Here is a 14,177-nt window from a genome sequence, read left to right on the forward strand (position 1 = left end):
AACTGATGCTAAAAAAGTAACTATTAAGTACCTACCTTCTTTTTCCCTTTTTAGTCTTATTATTTTACTGTTACGCCTTCTTGACCAAACACAATTTTAATTATTCCTCTCCATCTTAAGGTTGCCTGGAAAAGATCGCTATTTATCGATAAGGCCGTTATTGTTGCCTCTTTATCATATTTTTATGTAATTAATTATTCATTCTGTTTATGTACATTTTGTTAATCTTTATAATCTGTATCATTCTTTGAAGAATACAATAAAGTACAGTAATAGAAATTGTGGCAAATCCTAGTTTAGAAACGGTTGGTAGACATGACAACTATTCTATAAGTGCCACTGGTAACAAATAATAGAAAATTGATACTAATTTATTCCATCCGATCTTATTATACAATCGTACCTCCTCTGGCTAAAATGAATTAGGCTGCTTGACTTAGCAGTAAAATATTTTAAAATTAATAGCTGACAGGTAAAAGATATTCGGTTAATGATATAAGGATTTATTGACCTTCTGTTACTTACAGGTTAACTCACATTTACTACAAAGTCACAACAACGATCTTTGTAATGTACTAATGTTTTTATTTGAAAAAAAAAAAATTTATATATATATATATATATATATATATATATGTCCATGGTCATGTCTATAGGCGATGGTTACCACTTTCCATCAGGAGGGCCGTCAGCTTGTTTGCCATTTGAAGTTATATAAAAAATAAAAAATAAATTATTCAAATTTCATGATTGTAATATCAATTTAAATTGCAAGCGCAATGATGGTAAGATATAGGGCATATCATATTTTACTGTATATTTATGCAAAAATTAGGTATCAAAATATATAACGTAGATTACCTACTTTTAAATTTTAAGTACTAAATGAAAGATTGTTCAAATTTAAAAGTATTATGTGAAACTAAATTAATATCGAACGGACGTTAATATGAATTTATTTCCGCCATGATTTTATGGATCACGAAATTACAACAATAAATTTACTTTCTCGTTATATTCAATTGGTCATTTGGCGGACATAATTATCTAGAAAGTGTTTGGAAGACAAATAGCTGGGGCAACGGTTAAAGGACTAATAAGTCTTAGACAATATGCGTGGGTGGTGCGAAAGTGAACAGTTTGATTATAGGCAGTGTTTCTCTGTCCATTGAGCCCTATCTAAGTAATCTGAATTACTTGTTATATACGTTTCCTTGTTTGAATAAATTATCGGTATCAAACTATGTGCATCTTTGGTGGAAATATCATTTACTTCCTAATCCACACTCTTCGTAATTCACAAACTGCATTTAATATGTAATCAAACTTCTAGGTCTAATTTAAAAGATGAAATTTTGCAAAAAATTTCCTTAGATAAGGTAAGTAAACATTAAAAGGAAAGAGATTCCTTTAAATATTTCCACAGATCAGGAAATTATTAAGAAGAGATAAAGCTGCGAAATAAAGCTAATTCATAGTAAATAAACAGTTTTTCTCTCTAAAGATCTGAAAAAAACAGCATGGAGAGCAGTCTTTTCGAAAAAGTTAAGTAGTTTAATACTGAAAGCATACTCTAGAATAATTTTGATCAATTACACTAAACAAAAATTTAAGAAGTGAAGAAAGTGCATAGCTGCATAACTCAACTGATCAACTGCATTTTTAAATGTTAGGAACAATGTTAACATAAAAGCAGTTATATAAGACAAAATAAACAAAAAATTATTCGATGAATTTATTATAAACCTACAAGCTTTTATCCACAATTTCGATCGCGTGAATCCGAATATGTTCGTCTCCATCACAAATACTTGGAACGAGATTACCGAATTTCTATACGTTTTTGTTAAGACGTACTTAAATACCAAGAAGTAATAAACAAATTTCTAAAATAATATGTTATATGTATGTATGTATTTAACTTATTCTATAATATTAACATTTAAAATATCATTTGCAGCGTAAAACGCAATTTTCTCCTACACTATCTCTAAATATTTTCTGTTTATTTAATCGTTTTTAAATGACAGTACAAATCATAATATTTTACAAGATCACTAATGCAAATACTAGGTAGCTGTGTACTAATCACTATTGCAGTGTTTAATATTTATATTAGCTAGTTTACTAACTATATTACGGATGATAAAAACGAAAATAATCAATTAATATATAATATTAAGATAATCACGCTACTTATCGTACTTATCTAAATAAAGTACTTTATTATTATTATTAATTCAGCTATAAACTGTCCACTGCTGAACCTACGCCTTCCGCGTAAATTCCGTATTTGCCACGCTTAGCAGGCTGTTTGATAACCGCAGTAAGGCTTTTAGAGATGTTTTAAGAGGGACGCTGCTTCCCATTCCTCGTCCTTCCTTAATCGCCTCTTACGACACCCACGGGCAAGGAAGGGGTGGTCCACTCTATGCCAGAGCATACACAGCAAATAAAGTATTTAGGTGTGAAATATCTATTCTTTGTCCAGCCAATTCTTTTCTAATTGTTACGAACCTTAGACCATATAATATTATTGTTACCATCCTTGTACTTCTATATCCTTGTGCAAGCACTTGTATTTCCTTTGCTTCCTTTTCCAATTCCATAACTTTTTCTGTGATCGATCCAAGTAAAATAATGGGTAATAATAGAAATATTTTTTAAATGCGTACGTACGTAGATAAATAGTCGTATTATATTTGCCAGTTTACGATACAGCTATTCGTTATTATAAAAGTCATAAATTACAAAATTAATACTATTAAAAAATAGCACCATTTATAAAACAAAAATTTTACTGTTTTCTTCGAAGCATTTTTAAGGAGACACTTTATCTAGATATCATTAATCTCATTTGGATTGTCCAAACAAAATAGAGGGGCAAAATCTGCGGAATGCGTTCTAAGTAGATATGTATAACATTTATCCGTTCGCCACAGGTATCTGTTTATGTCAGCTTACGACACAGCTAAAGGTCTATGTGGTTTACGGTGACTTTCTCTAAATTAAGCCAGGTCCGTATGAATACTATCGGAGATCTGCCAGTTTACGACACCGACACTTCGATATCTAACCAATGAGCTACATTTAAATTAATAGTTTACGGCTTTAGTTCCGCTTACTTGTTTCCAAACGATGTTATATTATTAGTGTTAATATACGTTTAATTCAAAACGTATACTTTATCACATGTTGCTGCAATACGTTTGACTGCCAACAGCGTTTACACGGATCATTACGATAAATGAGGTTTTGATTATAGATGTATACATAATATATTGCTTCTTAAAAAAAAAAACAGCAATATCAATCGTATTAAAACACACCGTTGATAGACGTAATGTTTCGTAGACTTAGATTGAAAATATTTGAATTTAGAAAACGGATTCACCGAAAAAACACACGGACGTAAATTAAGGATAGTACAAACGGTCACATTCTCATTCTCTTTCTACGCTTGCGGGCGAACATAACAGCGCATATCCTCTCTTCGTAACTCACTATGATACTTGGCCGTAAGACTACGTTTAAAATTCCATAAATGGAGTAAGGTATCTATCGAAACATCATTGTGATATGACAATTATTTAATTATCCAAATCATTAGATTAACCGATAACCTACTAATTAGTCCGCTAGTAGTTCATTATATTTTCAAGAAGGTAATTAAAATAATAGACGTCATATTATGTTATGTATACATGTATATCGATATAGATTTATGGTAAGATCTTGAAAAAAGGGTACTTTAACAATTAAAACCTGTGTGTTGTACTTATGTTTCAATTAGAAAGGTGGGATATGGTAGTAAAATTACAGGGTACAGGTACAGGCGTAACACCTTAATCCTCAGGATTGGTGGTACATAAGCGGTACCATAAGCATTATAGAATATCTATGATATCTGTGGTTCTGTTCATGTCTATAGGCAATGTTAACCACATTCCATCAGGTGGGATATCAGTTCATTTCCCATTCAAAGGTTCATAAAAAAGATCAATAAAATTATGAATATCATCTTCTTCAAGTCTTGAAATAAGTAATTCACGAAGCTCGCCGCTTCTAAGTTCAATATATTTTCAACTCTATTACCGGGAATACAACAGAGTATTTACACTAGCCACTATGTCTGGATACTGAATTTATAATTACATACTATAAATACAGCGAAATAAAATTTCGTCGCATAAAGAAAAATATGTGATGCACATGTACATAGAATATTTCCTCTGACAGTATTATTTATATCCTCGTTACCATAAAGTTGTTTTCAATTCCAGCCCAGCCTTGTTGGAATGCCGCTCTATGTAGCCAACCATTTGCATAATATCCCATTCATTAATCAGACAAACCACGTCGCGCCTGTAATTTCAGACTGTAATGACATTTGCTATATTCTTAGACTAACGTTTGGTGTTGGCCGACTTCAAAAAGAGTGATGTTTTCCTAATGTTATTTTATGTATCATTTCGTAAACCGATTTTGATGATCCTTTTGATTTTGATCGACAGTTTTATTTTTTGTTTAAATGGTTTAACCATTACTTATAAAATTTGGTATACATATACTAAATAATGTGGTAAGTCGTCAGCTTGTTTGTTAATTCAAGTAGTATAAAAAATTTGCTTTTTCTATAATAAATACAATAATTATTTATTTTCTTTGATTCTATGTATAATAATATTATATAAAACAATAAAGACATTTATTCGAAGAAAAAGATCATACTCATGTGTATTAAAAAAAAACCGATATCTTACGCACGTAACCTTTATCTTTTTTTTATTAAGAAGAAAGATAGACCAAAAGGAGACTCTGTGTATTAGTGAGGTCGTGCCATGAGACATCTGAACATGTGCATATAGCAATTATATAGTAAAAAAACATCATATTCCTTAGGAATGGCTACGCATATTGGGTACCATGGGCATCACAATGTATTTTGTGTTTTTTTTTTAATGGGTGATAATGAAATGGTAACCCCACCCGCGCTATCGGTATACACCGGCGGGGCACCAGTGAAGGACGATAGGTGAGGATGAAACAGGTCAGTTAGCCCATCGTGACGAATTTAATAACAATTGCTCACGATGGTTTCCAGGGGGAACCACGTGGAGGTCGACCTAATAGGGCATATTGCTAACAATTGGGCTGTCAAACTCCATTGCTAACAATCCCTTTCCCCCTGTATTTTGTGTTATGTGATACCACGATGCTGTTACCATTTTCAATCAGATCGTTACAGATGAACCGTCACTTTGATTGCCATTCTGAATGTCAAAAAAAAGAATTGTGATAGGTTATGGATTGTGTTGTGACGTCTTTGGTCTACATTAACACCAAGTTCACAATACTTATAAGGGAGTCTACGTTCCAAATAAAGCGTGCTTTTAAAATCCAGTCTAGCATGAAATATAAAGTTTATGGTAGATGTTGTCAACCGTAGATGGAATAGATTATAATCTGTTTATATTATGAAAGAGGACAAGTAAAGGTCGTTGGCTCGTTGCGTACCCTAATAAGAGACTTGAAGTGAAGATAGATATGATAATGAAAGATATAATAGTTTACAGTTGCAAATACCCCATAACAGATTAAAGTCGTGAACGTTTTTTTTTTACTTGCAAATATTTATAATACGTGCCCTTTTCATTGTTTTGTAATACAAGTATTTTATTTTTGACAGCAGCTTGTGAATAACTGCTTTAGATTACGAAACACAATTTTCATTATTTATTTATTTACTAGATGCACAAGACAACAACAAAACATTTAACTAGACTATATGTAACATAACAAGTTGCAAGGCCAGATATAAGTGCATACAGCATGATACATTAACATTATTTATATACAAGCATTCATCATCATCATCATATAAGCCTTTAACTATCTACTGCTAAACACAAGCTTCCCCTTTGGGGTGTTTTGCCAATAGTTGCAACGCTTGGCAGGCGGATTAGTAACCGCAGTTAGGCTTTAGAGAAGTTTTAAGAAGTTATTCAAAGGTTAAAAAAATAATGTTGTTTTAAAAACATTATTTCAAATAAAAACAAATACGTAAATTATCTAATTTATTTAATCATCGTACGAGTATAACACTGTAAAAGTATCAGTTGTCGCAAAACATTTTTTCTTATTTATTTTTTATATAGATTTCTTAAAATAAGTGACAAATCAAGCTGTCACATATAATTATCCTTTCCCTAAAAAAAAAAAAGGATTTAGTTATAATATACTATAGATAAAATAACAAACAACCGCGTTTAAGACATCACGGCTCATTTGCAACTCCTATATGCTCCTTGGCTCGGAACTAACGTGTATTTAATGCTCGAGTTACAAACATTCCGTCGTCGCGCTATTAACACTGTCATTCGGCCATAAGTATGTTGTAAGAGCCACAACAAGTATATTATTTTAAGTAAACATATGTTTGTTAATGCCACACAGTCATACTGATTGTAGATATTTCATTTAGATTGTTCGTCCAATTTCTCAATTACACTTACCTCAACAAATCGTATAGTAAGTACATCACATCAATCTCATTGAGCATTCTAATTATTGAAATTTTATTGACAAATTACCAGTAAACTTTGATACTAAACAAGCAGTTTTTTTGTAAAAAAAAAGGCCCGTTTTAAACATGCTAAAATTAATGACACCAACAAGGGAGTTGATGTCAACAATTCTATCGAGTGCAAAATGCATTAGCAATATAAAATTAAAGTTTGCAATTATAACATAGCCACAAAAAAATTCAAAAGGATTAATAATAATAATAATAAGTAACAATCAAACCAATTGCCTAGTCCTCGAATTAAAACACCTGTGTTGTAAGGAATCAGGCAAGAATATCTAGGACAGACCTCGAGTTAATTTAAAAAAAAACTTATTTCGTAAATTGGATCAACCGAAAATGGAAACCGGAATCTCATTAATCAATGCGAAGTATCTACCACTGTGCTACAAAGGTCATCAAATTGACAACCTTCCTTCTTTTTGGAAGTGGGTTGAAAACAAATAGTGGCTACATAGAAATACATTCAAATGCTTACATTGTTGTCCGACATTCGCCTTTAACCGACGCTTCCGCTACATTTTTCAGACTTATCGGTATATTTGGACTAATGACCTAAAGGAAAGCAGCCGACGTATGCCGGATGTAATAGATCGCATGTTGTGACCAAACCGGAAGAAGCTATTTTCAGGACTCGTGATGTTAAAGTATGGATGAATAGACCAAAGGTAACTTAAAACATGCACTCGATTATTTGTCTAAAAGTTTTCAACTTACGAGTACCAGTAGAGCGGTATGTAAACGAAACAGTAAATGGAATGCCAGACGATTGCAAATCACTTATTAGTATGTACCCTGCACGTTTAAAAAACGTACAAGCAAAAAATTCGCATACAAATTACTTATTTATCCGGTTAAGATAGCAAAGAAATCTACATTGAGTATACGCAAATAGAGATATATAAATTATTACAAAATACAAATAGTTCGAAATACTGATTAGGGTATTAAAAATGAGCACTTAAGTGAACTGTAATAGGATACTAAAATGATTCATGTCAGCAATTCATCTATGTAACATAAGTCATTTTAGACTACAAAGAATCCAAGACGGACGAAGTTATTTTGCGTATTACAGCATAAAAGCATTCATTTAAAATCTTTATTTGCGCTTCTGCAAATATCCTTGAAATACGCTATGGATCCGCGAAAACCCCATCAACACCATAAAAGCATTATTTAGTATTTAACAAAAACAGCTATTTACACCATCTACGAGGTCTGTCCGGAAAGTTCGTATAAAAGTGTTCTGGAATGCGAGAAAGAGGAGTGGGGAGGCCAGGTAAGCGCAGGACCCCTTCCTTATGTCCCTAACAATGCTTCAGTTCTGGTCTGACCGCCGTGCGGTGCGAACTGGCTTGTCACGCCATCTGTGAAGTTACCTCTTAACGAAACCCCGTCGGCATGGAGCCCGCTTCCGTTGAAGAGCAGCGCGTCGTAATCAAGTTTCTCTCGAAACTCGGCAAGAATGGCCGTGAAATTTTTGCCGATCTCAGAACAGTTTATGGGGATGATGCTGTGAAGGAACCAACCGTCCACAAGTGGCTAAAAAGATTCAGAGAGGGCCGAGAAAGCGTTCAAGATGACCCACGTTCAGGACGTCCTTCCACTTCACATTCCGACGAAAACGTGGAAAGAATTCGAACTTGTGTTAATGGGGACCGTCGTTTAACGGTCAGACAGTCGTGTGGCACGAGTTCGTCCAGAATTGGCGCGAGAGGGGCGTTGGATTCTTCACCACGACAATGCCCTTGCCCACACCTCTCTTGTTGTCCGTGAGTTTTTGAGTAAAAATTCCATTACGGTGACCGAACACCCCCCTATTCGCCGGATTTGGCCCCGTGTGACTTCTTCTTGTTCCCAAAAACCAAATTGGTACTTCGGGGGCGGCATTTGGGGGACATAAATGAGATAAAAAAAGCTACGACGGGGCAGCTGAGAAACCTACAACCAGAGGACTTTCAAGGAGCCTTCTCACAGTGGAAACGGCGTTGGCACAAGTGCATTATGTCACAGGGGGAGTACTTTGAAGGGGATAAAATTGATTTACCTGAATAATTGTAAAATAAAATTTTTAAAAAAACTTTTATACGTACTTTCCGGACAAACCTCGTATATACGAGCTCTAGCAGAAAGATGAATTGCATTTGATTGCATTTATTACGGGCCGGCAAAAAGACCGTTTTAAATCGTCAACTTACTCATGCATGAATTTGGATAGCAATACAAATATGTATAACAAAATCAACATGCATTTTGAAGTTCAGCCAAGCGGTAGACGTATCAAATGAAACAATGATAGTCATCGGCTGGTGAACAGCACACGACTACATGTTACCCATGCAGCGGACAGCGCCTACGCACGTGTCACTGTGATCAATATGATGTAGAACGAAAATAATGGTCACATAGATAAAAGTGTATTCGTGACAATTGAGAAACACATAATACAAATATCATTTATTTATATAAAGACACAGAGAGATCACAAAAAATATTATAGAATAAGACGCACAAATATGCTTACACAATCATTTTTAAAACTTATGTTCATTATTTGTAAAAAATGAAGCGGACTATGAAGGATTCTATATGTTACGTTCGCACAGTATATCTGCAGTGTGAGCAGTAGCGGATGCACCATATTACTATAAAGTATGGTTTTATTTACTTAACGGATGCTTGTTTTATGCTGTGGATAACTATAACTGATAAGCATGTAGTTAATGTAATGTAATATGTATTGAATTTTGTAAAAAGCTGTTGTTATCCCAAATAAAATAATTTATGAAATCGAAACAATTCTCGTAAATTTCTTTCTATTATATTTATATTTTAATTGACAATCAATAAAATATAATTTTTACATAACTTGTGTATTTTTATATATAACTAGTTTTTATCCGCGTGCTTCATCCATGTGACCAAGATATATTCACTAACCAGAAGAAAAAGTAGCTTACAACCGTTTAGACAACAAACAAACGAACTCGCTTTCGCATTTATAATATTAGTTAAAAATAACATGATAGTTTCGCGAAATTGCATGCGAAACTGCGATATGTCAAATGCGATAAAAAGTATTGTAGGTTTATCTTTCTCTGTGCTAAATATTTCTATAGCAAATTTTATGACAATTGGTCTTATATTTAAAACGATAAATTTTGCTACAAACTAAGAATTTAAGTTTCACATCTGTAACAATTATTTGCAGAAATAAAGAAGCAGCAAAGGATGATAAGGATCACTTAGTTGTAAATATTCCAAATTATTCTAGTAAACTGAAATTAAAGAGTTCATCTTTTTAAAAAAAATGTGTATATCTTTTACCTAATTGATCAATTTGTTCCATAATGTAAAATAAAAAAAAATTGTTGATAACTATTAGTGAATTTATGTATGGAATGTAATTAAAAACATCACTTCCCAAACGGTAACTTGTCACTTGCAGCTGAATGCTACTCCCACGCACAACTTCGTACATGGCATGGATTATTTGTATTAATATAAATATATTGTAGATACGCCAACTACTATATTTATACCTTCTGACAATTTTTCTATTGAAATAAGTTATTTAAAAGAAATAAGTAAAAAAGATTTATGAACACTAATATAATGTGATGTGATTAAAGGGCAGAGTAACGAAAAGTACGATTAGACAGTGTGGATTGAAAGATGGTGTGATGTAGTGACAAAGATAGAAATAAATGATGTTTTGGTTACATCAATTGGAGAGTTAATGAAAGAAGAATTACGAAAGAGATTTATGGAGCAATAATATGTATAAAAAGAGACGAATACCACAAAAATACAGGCATTCTCCGCAAGGTTCTTTCTCGATATCTTGTAAATCAAAGGAGAAAGACAAGAAAAGAAAATATTTTATGTTTATTATGTACGTGCAAAATATTTTTTGGAACTACAAATTTATTACCAAATTTAGATATTGCGTAATACAATACTTTAGCTAATATTTGACGATATAACATAATAATATAAAATAACATAGCCGGATGACAAATACGCTTTACTACAACTTATTATAAAGGGCTGCAGAACACTTAGCAAAGTACACAATTTCGGACTAAAAAAATCTTATAAACTGGTTCGAAATAAGCAGCAGATTCCATTTCCGGATAGGCACCTCTAAATTTCGGATGGTCTTGATGATCAACGACCTCCGACAAGTAATAATTCACAAAAAGAAAAAGGTATGATATCGTCGATTTCGCTTCTGAAATATTTAACAAATTCTAAATGTGTGATTTTCTATCAATGAGGTGAAAGGGTCACCTAAGTTTTTTTTATACCACTATGGCGGCAAACATGCATACGGCCCGTCTAGTGATAAACGAAGTTACCGTAGCTTTTAGACACCTGTAACATCAAGGATGTCACGCGCATGTTGCCAATCCTTAAGAAACCTTAATACGCCTTTTTTTTTAAGAATGCCATGCTGTAATCTCTAGGGAAGTCTCGGCAGGAAAATCAAACACAACCCAAGTGTTTGCGGATGGAAGTTCCTCTGAAACCGCACTCTATTTTAAGTATCTTACTTTAACACTGTGGAGCATCTACACATTATAATCGCTAGTTCACAGACTCCATATCTCTTGCGGTGTTACATCATAATTCGGGGCACCTACGGCTCAGAAGCCTGTCCATTCATATTCATTACCGCTTTGTTTGGCAACCGGTAGGAAATGGTTACAGCCCTTTGTTCGATGCGGTTTAGGAAGTTCATACCAGTCAGGAAGTTATTAGTATTAACTACAAACAATATTATTAAACTTATTTATTAATATTGTTAGCTATTTAAATAAAAACGTATTCTTCTAAAGTATTTCTGAATTTTTTTTAGTTTTAATTGACTTAAAAAAGGAGCTTTCAATTTACTGTATTTATTGTTCCACAATATGGGGCCATACAAATAGATTTTTTTTTATATTCAAATTGTATAAAAAATCTAACAATTTTCTGTAGAAATCTGTAATTTTTTTTATGAAACTCGTTGTCAAATTAACTTCTATTAAGCGTCCCATTATTGGGATTGCCATAAAAATAGCAATTCAATAAATGGCAATCATGAATACTATTAGCTATTTTAAGTTCCCTGATGCACAATTTCAAAATTGTCATTTACAATTTTAGCTCTAAAACTAATGTTCACGAGGCGTTCGGTATTCGGTCTTTATTTGGAGCGGTCGGGTCAGTGAACCGTACCGATATAGTACTACAAGACAAGGCCATCGTTATGTCCACACGGCGACTAAATGACATACCTTCGTTAAGCCATTTTACGTTGATTTAAATAATTCAGGTGCCAATTGGGAACAAATAACAAACGGTTCATTACTAGTAAACTTTTTAATCCTAATAATAAATATTACAGTCTAAACTTAAAGGACTGGACAGCTTTGAATTAAATTTTATACAGGGATCGACCATATCCTAGGTTATAAGAGGGATCATGCACAGGCCACCTTGATAAGCTGTTACTGGAATATTGCTGGCTAAAAAATTTGTAGACTCTATTACTAATAATCTCTTTACACAGTATTCTGTTTTTTTTTTTTATGATACTTAGAAAGGCAAACAATCTTACAGCTCACATGAAGGTAAGTGGCAGCAGTCGCCAATAGACCATGGAAAGATCAAAGATTACCGAAGATCGGGAAGACGCCGAACCTCCTGGTTAAAAAATCTAAGATGTTCGAAATGAGCATCAGGTTACTTTTCAGGGTGTACAAAGTAAAGCCATGATAATCGTCAACTTCCGATAGGATATTGCAACTTTAGAAGAAGAAAGTTCTTCCCGAAAATCGGTGGTAATACATAGAATTTTGGGAATTTTTTTTTCGGTCAAAGTAATAAACAGTTGACCAGAACCAAGTGGAACATCTAACAGAAACGTTGACAGGCGTTTTTCGTTGCAAATGTCCAAATGAGATGATAATCACTTCCACTCCACACATCAACACGATATATTTTTTGTTGACCACTTTGCACGCAGAACCGTATATTTAGAGTATACTTATTTCGTCATTCACACATAATCTTACTTCTCACTAATAATTTAAATATGGAGGTTTATAAACATGTTTGGATATTTCTTAATCACGCTAGAAGCTGAAGGGACAAAACGAAAGCCTATGAAATATTTGTAGGAGTTTTTATTCAAATTTACCAAAGCGAAAACGCGGATAATAGATAATAAATAATATATTTACTAATACATTTGTATTTCTCAAGAGTTTTGTTATGAAGATAAATTGAACCACAAAAATTACTAAAATCGTGATAAATTAACATTAACTAGTTATATCAATACTCTTATTTAAAATGGAATGATGTTGATAATGACGATATCAGTCATTAACTGTCTGCTGCTAAATATAAGCCTTTCCCTTAGGCCACCCCAAACATGGCAACTATTGGCTTTTGCCAATAATTGCCACGCGTGGCAGATGGGTTGGCAACCGCAGTTAGGCTTTGATGATGTTTTAAGAGGGATGCTGCTGCTCATCCCTCGACTGTTTAGTTCTCTTAGTCGTCTCTTATGACACCCACAGGTAAAGAAGTTTTTTTTTTTTTATAGTATTTTAATTTAGAACGCGAAAAACGTGTTTACAAATATAATTTACAAAAAAAAAGAGACATCAATAGACACAATAATAATATGTCACTAACACGTGAGAAAACCCTATTTATTGCAAAAATAATTATAAAAATCGATTCAGTTATATTCTATTAACGAATATACAAATATTTAGACATTAAAGAAGTACTATCGAGCACACAGTAGTAACTTATTTTACGCCACAATCATCATAATATGAAAGTAGATCGTCTACTAAGTAATATTATGCGCTGTGAAGCATAAAATAACGACCCGTCGAGCTAGGGGTTAGTGGACCGTAGACAGATAGCTTCATCTCGTGCTAAAGTATTTGGGAGTCGACTTTTTAATGATCGTGCTATGTTACCTACCGATTGTTGACATATGATTTTACACATGGCAACTTCTTAAGTGTAATAATTTGTCTTATCTTTGTCTTTTATTTTGAATTACAGTATATTTTATTTTATACCACTGAGTTGGCAAAACAAGTATACGGTTCACCTATTGGCGAGGCTGTTTACCCTTTTTTATCAAGAGCCTCACACTGTAGACTCTTGGAAAAAACTTCGATAAGGAGTTCATTCGATAACCTGAACGTTCGTAGGAGGAAACATCTCTAAAACCGAGCTGTACGCGATCATCCAAGCTCTAAGGCATATAATTATTTTCCAATGATCTCTAACAATAGTAATAGATTTGAATGTTATAGTTCTTTGTTTTAAAATAGTGATATGGCAAACTAATTCTAAAATTGAAGACCTATTGGATTTAAACTATCTACTTAATTATTTCCCAAATTAAAATAAATAAAACATATATTCAATAAACATACAAACACGAAGAGGTAAGTGTTAATGCAAGTAGAATAGAACCCGTTGGTAATATTTGTAAGTTATTTGAATTAAAATATAAACGGTATTTGTAACACATCATAAATAAGTCAACCAACAAAGTGAAACTTATTAC

The 14,177-nt window shown here is 33.0% G+C and overlaps 1 protein-coding gene across 3 annotated transcripts in view; it reads right to left on the bottom strand.

The window, feature by feature from the left end:
• Nucleotides 1-14,177, bottom strand: part of LOC113520263 (klarsicht protein) — a 384,839-nt gene that overhangs the window by 338,198 nt on the left and 32,464 nt on the right. The gene's annotated exons all lie outside the window — the stretch shown is intronic.

Source organism: Galleria mellonella, unplaced genomic scaffold (genome assembly GCF_026898425.1).
Source record: "Galleria mellonella isolate WM207_F2 unplaced genomic scaffold, CSIRO_AGI_GalMel_v1 utg40, whole genome shotgun sequence".
Classification (NCBI taxonomy): domain Eukaryota; kingdom Metazoa; phylum Arthropoda; class Insecta; order Lepidoptera; family Pyralidae; genus Galleria; species Galleria mellonella.